The sequence below is a fragment of the Rosa chinensis genome, chromosome 5 (genome assembly GCF_002994745.2).
Source record: "Rosa chinensis cultivar Old Blush chromosome 5, RchiOBHm-V2, whole genome shotgun sequence".
Taxonomy (NCBI): domain Eukaryota; kingdom Viridiplantae; phylum Streptophyta; class Magnoliopsida; order Rosales; family Rosaceae; genus Rosa; species Rosa chinensis.
The window spans coordinates 389,882-400,595 of NC_037092.1; positions in this window are offsets into that span (position 1 = coordinate 389,882).

A 10,714-nucleotide genomic window follows, 5' to 3' on the forward strand; every position below is an offset into this window, starting at 1 on the left:
ATGGCGTGACACGCCACTAAATATAACTTGAGATGGAAATCATCATTGTTCCACGGTACCTCCAATATATAGTTAACATAATTAGTGATTTAGAGAACATATGATGCCTATACCAATGATTAACATTATAAAAATTAGAGCTAGCTGGATTACTAAAAAGATTCGACAAAGAACCATCTAGAATCAATGACGAACTAGAGCAATCGGTGAGGGGAAGAACGGCTACATGTCGAAGTCAATACCAATTTCAAAGTCAGATCCATCACTAGTTCCATATCAAGATCAAATTTATAATACAATCACCGTATGGTCAAGATCACATTCTCAACCTGCCTTATTCGCGAATTCTCAAAACATACACATGGACAAATTCAATTTAGTGAAGTAGAGCACTTAGGCTGTGTTTGTTTCATGGGATTGGACTAGATTGGAGTAGCTTATATAGGGTAACTAGCCTGAGATTGGTGCAATGAGTACGAAAGAGAGGAGAAGGTAACCTTTTGGTCAATATGTCTGCAGTTTGGTCAGTTGTAGGTACATATACAAGACACAGATCGTTGCGCTGAACACGTTCACGAACAAAGTGGAAATCATTATCCAAGTGTTTGATCTTAGAGTGAACCACTGGATTGGAGGCGAGAGCTAATGCAGACAAGTTATCACACTTAATCAAGGGAGCTGTAGGAATAGAAATCTTCAGGTCACAAAGAAGATGTATAATCCAACTTACTTCAGCTGCAATATTAGCCAGGCTTCTATATTCAGCTTCAGTGGAACTCCAGGAAACAGTGCCCTGTTTCTTTGATTGCCAGGAGATAGGACACAGGCCAAGATAAACGATAAAGCCAGTGGTTGATCGACGTTGAATGACTTCACCTGCCCAGTCTGCATCACAGAACGCCTTGAGATGTACTGCATTAGACAAAGCATGAGCTGAGCTATAAAACAAGCCTTTATGAGTAGTGCCATGAAGATATCTGAGTATTCACTTTACGGCACTGAAGTGAACATCAGTAGGGACTGTCATAAACTGACAAACTGTATTTACTGCATATGCAATATCAGGTCGAGTAAAGGTCAGATATCGTAGCGCCCCCACAATGCTCTGATAGGCAGTGGGATCTTTAAGAGGCACCCCTTGATCTTTAGTCATATGATAATGAGGAAGACAAGGAGAACTACACGGACGAACTGTATCCATTCCTGCCTTGACAAGGAGATCTTTAGCATACTTAATTTGACCCAGAAATATTCCTTATTTCACTTTGGTAACTTCCAGACCAAGAAAATAAGTCAAAGGGCCAAGATCTTTCATATCAAAAACCATACTTAGCTCAGATATCACCTCATGAATTCCAGTGGTATCTGAACCAGTGATCACAATATCATCTACATATAAAAGCAAAGCCACCATAACTGCTGAAGTATGCCTGACAAAAAGGCTGGGATCAGAATGTGAGAACTGAAAGCCTAGACTTGGAAGAAAGCTTGTGAATTTTTCATTCCATGCTCTTGGAGCTTGCTTTAATCCATACAGAGATTTCTTTAAGAGACATACATAATCACTGTGTACTAGATCAACAAAACCTGGAGGTTGAGCCATATAAACTTCTTATTTCAAATCTCCATGCAGAAAGGCATTTTTCACATCTAATTGCCTCAGTTCCCAATTATTCATTGCAGCCAGTGCAATGATCACTCTGACAGTGTTGTGCCTCACAACAGGACTGAAAGTCTCATCATAGTCTAGGCCTTTAGATTGACTGTAGCCTTGTGCAACCAACCTGGCCTTATATCTTGAAACCGAACCATCATGATTTTTCTGAACCTTGTAGATCCACTTACTCCCCACAATGTTTCTGTCTGCAGGACATGGAACAAGAGACCAAGTACCTTGGTTTTGTAATGCCTCAATTTCTTCAAGCATTGCTTTGTCCCACTCAACTTTCCCTGCAGCAGCTTTGAAGGACTTAGGCTCCACAACTTCACTAATATCAGCAATAGCAGTAAAGCCACTGAAGAAAGGATACTCATCATAAAATTTCTGTTGAACAATAGCAGAGAAGCAATAATAGTCTTCAAATGTTTTAGATTTGATAATGCCATTCTTGGCTCGAGTCAACATTGAGTGATCATTGTAGTTTTGATCCATGATAAAAGTGAGTTCTTGAGGCAAAGCTGCAGTTGTGTTATTCAGTCCTCCAAATTGCAAGGTATTGAGCTCATTCTCATTGAGGCCCTGAATAGGTGCAATATCAGCTTGGTCAGGTGCAGCAGAAGATGAGTGTACTTGGCCATCTTGCACATCATCGTTCATAGAGAGAACAATCTCAATGTTACCACTTATTGAATCATCTACTTGAGGCTGTGAGTCTCTTGCAATGTGGATATCAACATGCTCAGTATGAGAAACATTGGTATCTGGAGATTGTGACAGTGGAATATCATGAATTGTGTGAAACTGAGAATCCCCACTTTCATGAGTATGATTGTCATGAAGATTGTTAGTTCTATTATCAGCACTCAACAACCCTTCATTACTAGAATCTCCCTGTACCTCAGTGAAAGGAGCAATAGGAGAAGGAGCACATGGAAGAGAAGAGGACTGCACAAATGCAGGTGTCCAAGAATAACTAGGGAAGTAAGTCACAGGATCAGTTTGTGTAGCTGTAGGTCTAGAGGGTAACAGAAATGAAAATGTGGTTTCATCATGAACAACATGTCTTGACATCCACAGTTTGTTTTGAGAAATACTATAGCAAAAGACTCCTTTATATCCCAGAGCATAACCTAAGAACACACACTAAGTTGTTCTTGGATCAAGCTTATCATGAGTATAGGGTCTAAGATATGGATAGCAAGAAGAACCAAACACCTTAAGCTGGGACACATCAGGAGGCTTGTGAAATAGAAGTTCATATGGAGAAGACATATGAAGAGGCTTACAAGGCATCCTGTTGATGAGATAGCATGAGTGAGCAGCACTATGAAACCAAAATTGCTTAGGAAGACCTGCAGTAGACATGAGAGAAATAGCAGTTTCTATGATGTGTCTATTCTTCCTCTCAGCAACTCCATTTTGCTGAGGAGTGTAGGGACAAGTAACATACTATATAATACCTTTTGAGATTAGGAAGTTGTGAGGGCAAGTTTGTGCTTTGGATTTCTAGCAGCGATAGCCCTCTTGATAAAGCGAAGACCAGGCCCAAAATCGATCGAAGGTGTGACCCAGGAACAATTTTGTTGTGACTACCTGGATGGTAACAGCAGCTATTGAGCTAGAAGATAACAACAGCGATTGGGGTTAGATGATAACGACAGCGATCAGAGTTGATTTCACGAGAACAGAACTTATAGGTAGATATGGTGTGGGAGCTAGATGCCTGAGAGTTTAGCAGAAAGAGAGAGAGAGAGTTCCAGCAATGGCATGATTTCTGGGTTTTGGGTTAAGGTTGATTGGGATGAATTGATGGATAGGGATTTAGAGATAGAGTTTGATCTCTTGCTTGATGTTTCTGGGTTGTTGTGGCTTGGTTTCCAACAGCAGTGAACCCGCCTTTTATAGCGAAGGTGGGCGAAGAAGATCGGTGATAAGGACCAAGGGTTCTGAGGGAGTATTCTCAATATTAGGAAGATGATTCCCAAGCTTTCAAGTTTTGTTTTCCCCATGGAACTAAATGGGTGAAAGCTTGTTTAGGCTATGAGGGTGAAGGTCGGTGGTGTAAGCATAGGGTGGTGAAGATCCCAGATTTTGTGCTGCTGTGATCTTTGAGGGATCCTAATCCCTTATTTCCTGCTATTGTAAATTGAAATCACAAAGTTTGAGGGCTATTGGAAATTGAATCAAAAAGCCTCTCCATGGATTCTGGGTTTTTGCCAAAAATGGTGAAGCATCAATCCCAGCAGCAATTTTGGATAGAACGACATTCTGGTTTGGGAAGAAGATGGTTTCAACTGGCTTGGGCTAGAGGCTGCTGTAATGGGCTTTTGGTAAGGAGGAAATTCTAATGGGTTTTGAGTTTTGCTGGGCCTGTTTTCATCTCTCTACTAGCCCATGTTAAGATTTTGGTCCATCAAGCGTGAATTTTGGTTCCCAAGTCCAAGATTATCGATGGGCCTTATCGTAATAATGGGCCTCACAGGATCCGTTACCTTCCACACCACATCCCGCCGTATAAGCCCCAAACGTAGCTTGGGCCTACGTGTATTGCGTGGTAATTAAGCGTGTCGGCTGCTTTGAAGAGGCACGTTAGTTGTTTGAGAATTTGGGCTTGTTGTATCTCTTGCTAACTAGAAGGCTTCCTTTTGGCATGAGATGGGCTTGTTTGAAGGCCTAACTAGGTTATGAGGTCGATGACTCACCTGTCACTTATTAAATTTGAACTCGTGGAAATTTGGGTGTCAACATTAGCCCCCTTGATTATGTAGGTTGTGTGACCATGTTACGGGCTACATAATCAAAGACTCCGGAGACTTACCGCGTGATTATACATAACCGCTCCTTTTTTTTTTTTTGAAATTGCATTGGCCTGGGCATCTTACTGACATGATTTATCAAGCCTCCCGCGTGACAACAGATTCTCGTCATCATTGGACTCCTAATCTCCCACTTTTCAATTACTTTCCTTATAGGAAAACGGCATTGGCGTGTAAAGTCCTTTTCTTTTCTCTTTTTCTTCTTCCATATTTTGATTTGCTCGAGACATATTCCTTCTCAAGTGTCAGACTCTCGTTTTGAGGAGAGAAATCAAATTTCTTTGGCTTGAATGTCCCTATTCTCACGCTCTTACATCGGGCTAGTTGCAGTGCCGATTCGCGACTTCTTCCGTGCTTGGTAGGCTTGTCAAATTGCTTTCTCTTTTGCTTGAGGTAATCATCTCCGTCCTCTATTATCTCTGTCTCCCCTTTTTTTTTCTTTTTTTTATATTCTGTATCCGCTGTAATTGATTATTGCGTTAGCTATATGATTCGTTGCATGTCGCGTGTTGGGTTACCAATTCTACTTTTGTAATTGATTGTCACTTCAGCTATTTGATTTGCTGTTGTGACTGATTCATTGCATATCGCGTGCTATGCTCTATTGGGTTATCAGTTCTACTGCCATAACCGCTCATCGTTTCAGCTATATTGATCCCCTGTCGTGATTGGCCTGCTGCTGTAATCAATTTTGCTGCGGTGATTGATTTGCTATCATGTGTTTTGAAAGGTACATAGCCCATGAGTATTTTCTTCTCATTCTCTAGCCTCACAACACATCCCGATTTGCTTTTCTTCTTTTACTGTCGTGACAACAATGGGGTTGGTACACCAAAGTATCGTTGGCTATGTAAATTGTGTTTTTTCTCGGCTTGGCTTGGCTATATGCACTCAATAGTCTTGGTTTTTGATTAGTTCTCTGCCTGATGTGTAATAATAGATTAATTCAGCATGAATGGCTCGATCTTTTGCTTTATGCATAGAGTTCTTTTTTTTCTTTCTTTTTTTTATTGCTGTGATTGCGATTAAACATGATGGAGCTTGTTGTTTCTTTGCTTGGTTTATCATGTAAGATGTGTTTATTAGCTTGGTTGGGCTATGTGGATTCAATAGTTTCAATTTTAGCTTAGCCCTTTGCTTGGCGTGTGATTATGAATTGGTTGAGCATGGAGTGGCCTGGATTCCCTCTTTTTTTTTGCATTATGCGTGGATTTTTACTGCTGTGATTGCGATGGAACATGATGTAGCTTGGTATCATATAGTTTAGTTTATCATGTAAATTGCGCCTGTTAGCTGGGATTGACCATGTTGGTTTTAAGGTTTTAATTTTGCTCGGTTTCTTGCTTGGCATGTAATAGTTAACTGGTTCAACTTGATTGCTTGTGAATAGCGTGCTGTGATTCAATAGCTTGGCCTCCCTTAGCTTTTTTTTTTTTTTTTCCATTGGCGTGATGATGTGCTTTTGAATTGGAGCCCTTAGCCTTTTATTTGCTTGCTGCCATGTGTTGAAAATACTTTCATGCATGTTCATCAGATTCTTAGCTTATGATAAAAGTATGAAAGAGTAGTTAAATGAGTAATGACATAGAGATCGGATAGTTGGACAGATTGCTGTGCATGTTGATATTAAAAGACATGTGTGCGTATATGTGTGTATTAGTTTAATGTATATAGACATCAGGTGGTTGTGGTATGCACAATTATGTTTGCTAAATAACAAATGAGTATTTGAAAGGAATGAGATGCTTGGTGATTTGAAATCAATGCTTGGTTATTATAGCTTAAGAGTCAAAGTGTGTTGCGCTTATTTGCTAAGTCGTGGAACAAAGTAAGGGAATCATGTGATCGAATAATTAACAGAAGTAAAACTAAATGAATTGTTACATATAAGTGTGTGTCATATAGTGCAGCAAGCATGACTTTTGTGTTAAGAATGGTGATAAAATACCTGCAACATTGTGTGAAAAGTGAAATAAGAGTGATGAAAAGAATAGAATGAAACGTATGACTTGATAATTGAAAGTTGAGAGAGATGACTTGTTGCTGGGAACAGCAGCAAGAGTAATACTCGTGAGAAAGAAAAAGAAATAAAGTGTGTTTTTTGAAAAACCATGAGTACTAAATAGCGTGAACAAATAGATTTGCGAGTAAGATGAGTTATAACGAAGCAAGTACTCAGATAAGATAATGCATGTGTGACAAAATAGAGGTCAAAGAAAGCAAGATTGGAATGAGATAGGCCTCTTGCCATGATTTTTGTTATTTGCTTGGAGTATATTTTTTTTGTGTTTTGCTTGATAAATTTGGTGGGTTCATCAATGCTAGTCACATTTTGCTTGATGAGGCTCGCATGTATGTTGTAATCTACAAATTAAAATGCATGTAGCTTGGCATGTAAAGTTTCCTTTGCTTGGTTTTGATTTCTTTGTTTTGCTTGCTTAGAGTTGTTTAAGCATGTAGTAGCTTTGCTTGGGCATGTGCTTTGATAGCTCAAGCTTGTGGCTACCTTAAGTATTTTGAGTGATCAATTGAGAGCGATTCGATATTGAAAAGAATGGGCATAATTGCTTGGCATGGTTCTCATATGTTTTGTGGGAGATGCACAACCCTAGGGAGGAGCTTGGCATGGCTTTGCATGTATGTTTGATGCTTGTATGCATAGTATCATGCTTGCTTGGGTTTTCTTTGCCTAGCATGAACTTGTTTAAAGGCTTGGCGTATTCCTCTTGGTCGTGGATCTGCTTGGCTTGAGCATGTGCTTGGCATAAGCACGAGCTTGGTATGAGCAGTGCTTGACATGAGCATTGACGTGAGCATGTGCTTGGCATGAGCATTGTCGTGAAAATGTGCTTGGCATGAGCCTATGATGAGCACGAGCTTGGCATTGTGTAGATGGACTTTTAATAATTCGAACATCATAGGAACTTTGACTTTTTTTTTTTTTTGTATGTGATACCTTGAATGAGCAGAGAAGTGGTCTTTTGTAGCTTGATAGTACCTTGCAAGGATTACTTAGCATGTAGTGGTGATGATGAATCATACAGCAGTGATTGTTGAGGCTGACTTAACATATAGTGATTAGAAATGATTCAGCAGCAGTGTGCTTGGAAGCCTTAAGTTACAATTCGTATTTTCCAATAAATCAATAGACTATGAGCCTGTGCTCATGAATCATCTTTCACCAAGCCCCCAGTATACCTTAGGAAAGAGCGTGAATAAAAGCTTTAAGAGCTAAACTAGCTCTTGGTACTTATTTTCAGGCTTGAATGGAGAACCTTGGTGCCATGTATGGTACTGAATTACTAGCAAGCTAAGGGATGTTAACAGCAGCTCAACTTTTGGCTATGATGTCTACAAGTTTGAAAGAATGGTGGTCCAATAACATAGCTAAGAGATCGGGTGTTAGAGTAGGTTTACTAAGATTTGTGTGTTTGACTACGTTTTTGGGTTTAAAGAAAGTTCACAGCAGCTCATATTTCTGTAAGCTAGCTTGATATTTGACATAGGCATGGCTTGAGACAGTATTTCTCAGGAAAGAGCATGAATAGATGACTCAGGTGTTTGATTAGCTCTTCGTAATTTTTTTTTTTGTCTATCGATGACTCCTTTCTTTGCTTGGCTTTGGCATGATTGAATATTCTTTGCATACCCTTATGATTCTTATGAAGGTTGATCCAATATTTGGCATGGGGTCTCAACTAACTTGGCTTGGCTTTACTTTGAAGAAGTACCTTCAACTTCACATCTCGATCACTTTGTTTCTATAGCAGCTGAGTTGTTGATTGAATGACCATGACACACTTCTTTTGGTTTTCTTTTATAGGAGCATCAATAATTGAAAACTGGAAAACAAAGCTTCATTCCCGGCAGCAAATTCCAGCAGCTCAGCCCCCAGGTAAGAATGTATAGTGCAGATGCTAACTTTCTTTGGTTCGTATTAGTCCCTCCAAAAGAAGCTTGCTTGCTTTGTCATTATCAAGTCATTTGAATTGGCATGAGAATGATATGATTGTTTGCTTAGAGAATTTGAGAATCTTCAGCCTTGGATATGTGATTTGGTAATGACGGCTCTTTCAAACATTCTTAAGTATGACTACTTATTTAAATGGAACACAACCATCTTTAACAATGGCATGAGTCTTTGCTTGTTGGCTTGTTAGTTTGCTCGAAAAGGATACTTCTAATTGTGAGCTTTTAGTTGATTTAGGAAAACAGTGATAATAAAGATGAAACTTAGTTCTAACTCATCGGTGAAGTAATGCCTAGTTAAGGGTATGGCTTTAGAAAGTGAATTTATATGGAATGAGGACCTAGTTTAGGACGATATATTTTCCTTGCATGTTGGTTTGTTGCTGTGATTGTTTTGCTCTGTGCTCAATGTGTAGCCTTCTATTGCACAATAATAAAAGATTCTAATACTAAGGCTGGCAAGATCTCAGTAGTAGTTATCAAGATGTCTAGCATGTGGATCTTTGATGTTCATAGGAAGAAAAGATAAGCATGGATAGGTAAAATGGGGATGGCTACATCAGCATGATTATTGAGGAGCTTTTATGTTAATGCTGACTACATAAGAAGAAAGGGTAAATAGTTCCTAATGATGGAAATTTTGGAATTTGGTTTTTGTACAGAGAAACTCTTTACCTAATGAAGCTAATGGTGTTGAGTGCTTGATTACAAAAAATGCATGCAACCTGCTTGTGTTGTAACAATGATGGCTTGAAGATTGATCTTAGGAGTGTGCCTGTTTGCTTGAGTAACTATAGCATCTGAAGGTTTGGGGCATACTTGAATAATTGCTTGTCAAATATAAATATATATATATATATATATATATATATTATAATTGCATCATGAATGCCTTTTCTAGCTTTTTAGAATCTCCTTTGTAACTAGTTTATGGTCTTGCCTCAGGTTGGATCGGTATTCCATTGAAGATGAAATGTCAACTTCATTAGTTGACACAAGTTACAGCAGCAACTATCTGCCCCAGGCATATTGACATGAATGGGGGTTTAGCATGGCATCTTAGCATGATTGGATGTTCTCCCCGTTTGACACCAAGAGGACTCTGCTTGTCTTTTGTGTATAGTTTAAATAGAAGTTTTGCTTCTTAATCAAAGTCACAGCTTCTGAACATTGTGAATTTGATAGGGAGGTTGCAATTGGAAGATGGAGCTTGCACGAGTCACAGCCTAGTTCCATGAGAGGAACATGAAAAGTTGTAATTAATTTTTTTTTTAATACCCAATTCTTGGCTTTTGGAGAAAATAAACCACTCTTGTACTAATATGTTTTTTTTGGTGTATATCAAAAGTTCACAAGAGGTAAGAGAGTAGGAAACTGAATATGGATTTTTCAAAAGTGAAAAAAAAAATGTTTTCTGATTAAGCTTGACTATTTTGCCTTTATGCTTGACTGTGTATTGGCAATGTTGTGACAGCAAAAGCATGATTTGGATGGTTTGAAGCAAGTTATCATCCTGTTATGGAACAAGTGCTTGATTTTTTTTTTCTTTCAAAAAGCATAGAGCATTGATGTGAAATTGAGGGAGTTTTGTGGCGCTAATGGTTGTGATGTTTGAATGGTGTTTATAAATTGCTCCCAGTAGTGATTGTTAAGATAAACATCAGCTTGAGCAAGGAAGAAATTAGCTGCTAGAAGTGATTTGAGATAAAAAGGTTCAACCTTGTAAGGACATGATTTGAGATAAAAAGATGCATATGTTTAGGAAAGAGGTAGTACATACTATGAGAAGAAGAGGAAAAAAACGTGATTTCTTTTTCAATAGCTAGATTTTGGCTTTTGAGGAGAAAATCAAAACATTCTTTCCTGGTGTAAATCAGAGTTCATAGGAAGGTAAAAGAGCAGAAAACTAAATCCAAGTTTTTAAAAGTGAGAACCAAATAAAGTCTTTTCTGAGTAATAAGCTAGTTTGCATCACTTTTAACATGTTGCTTCTCTGCTTGACTATATCAGCTGGAAGTGTGTGTTTGCAAAATTGTTTCTGGCAATGGTTCCCGATCCCATGAACAGAGCCTAAGGGATAGATTGTGATCTATTGCTGTTAGAATATCGTAGCTTGAGATATGTTGCAGTGAGGAAGAAGCCACCAGCTAGACTCACAGCCTAGTCCCCAGTGAAGTCGCCAAAAATGTGAGGGCAAGTTTGTGCTTTGGATTTCTAGCAGCGATAGCCCTCTTGATAAAGCGAAGACCAGGCCCAAAATCGATCGAAG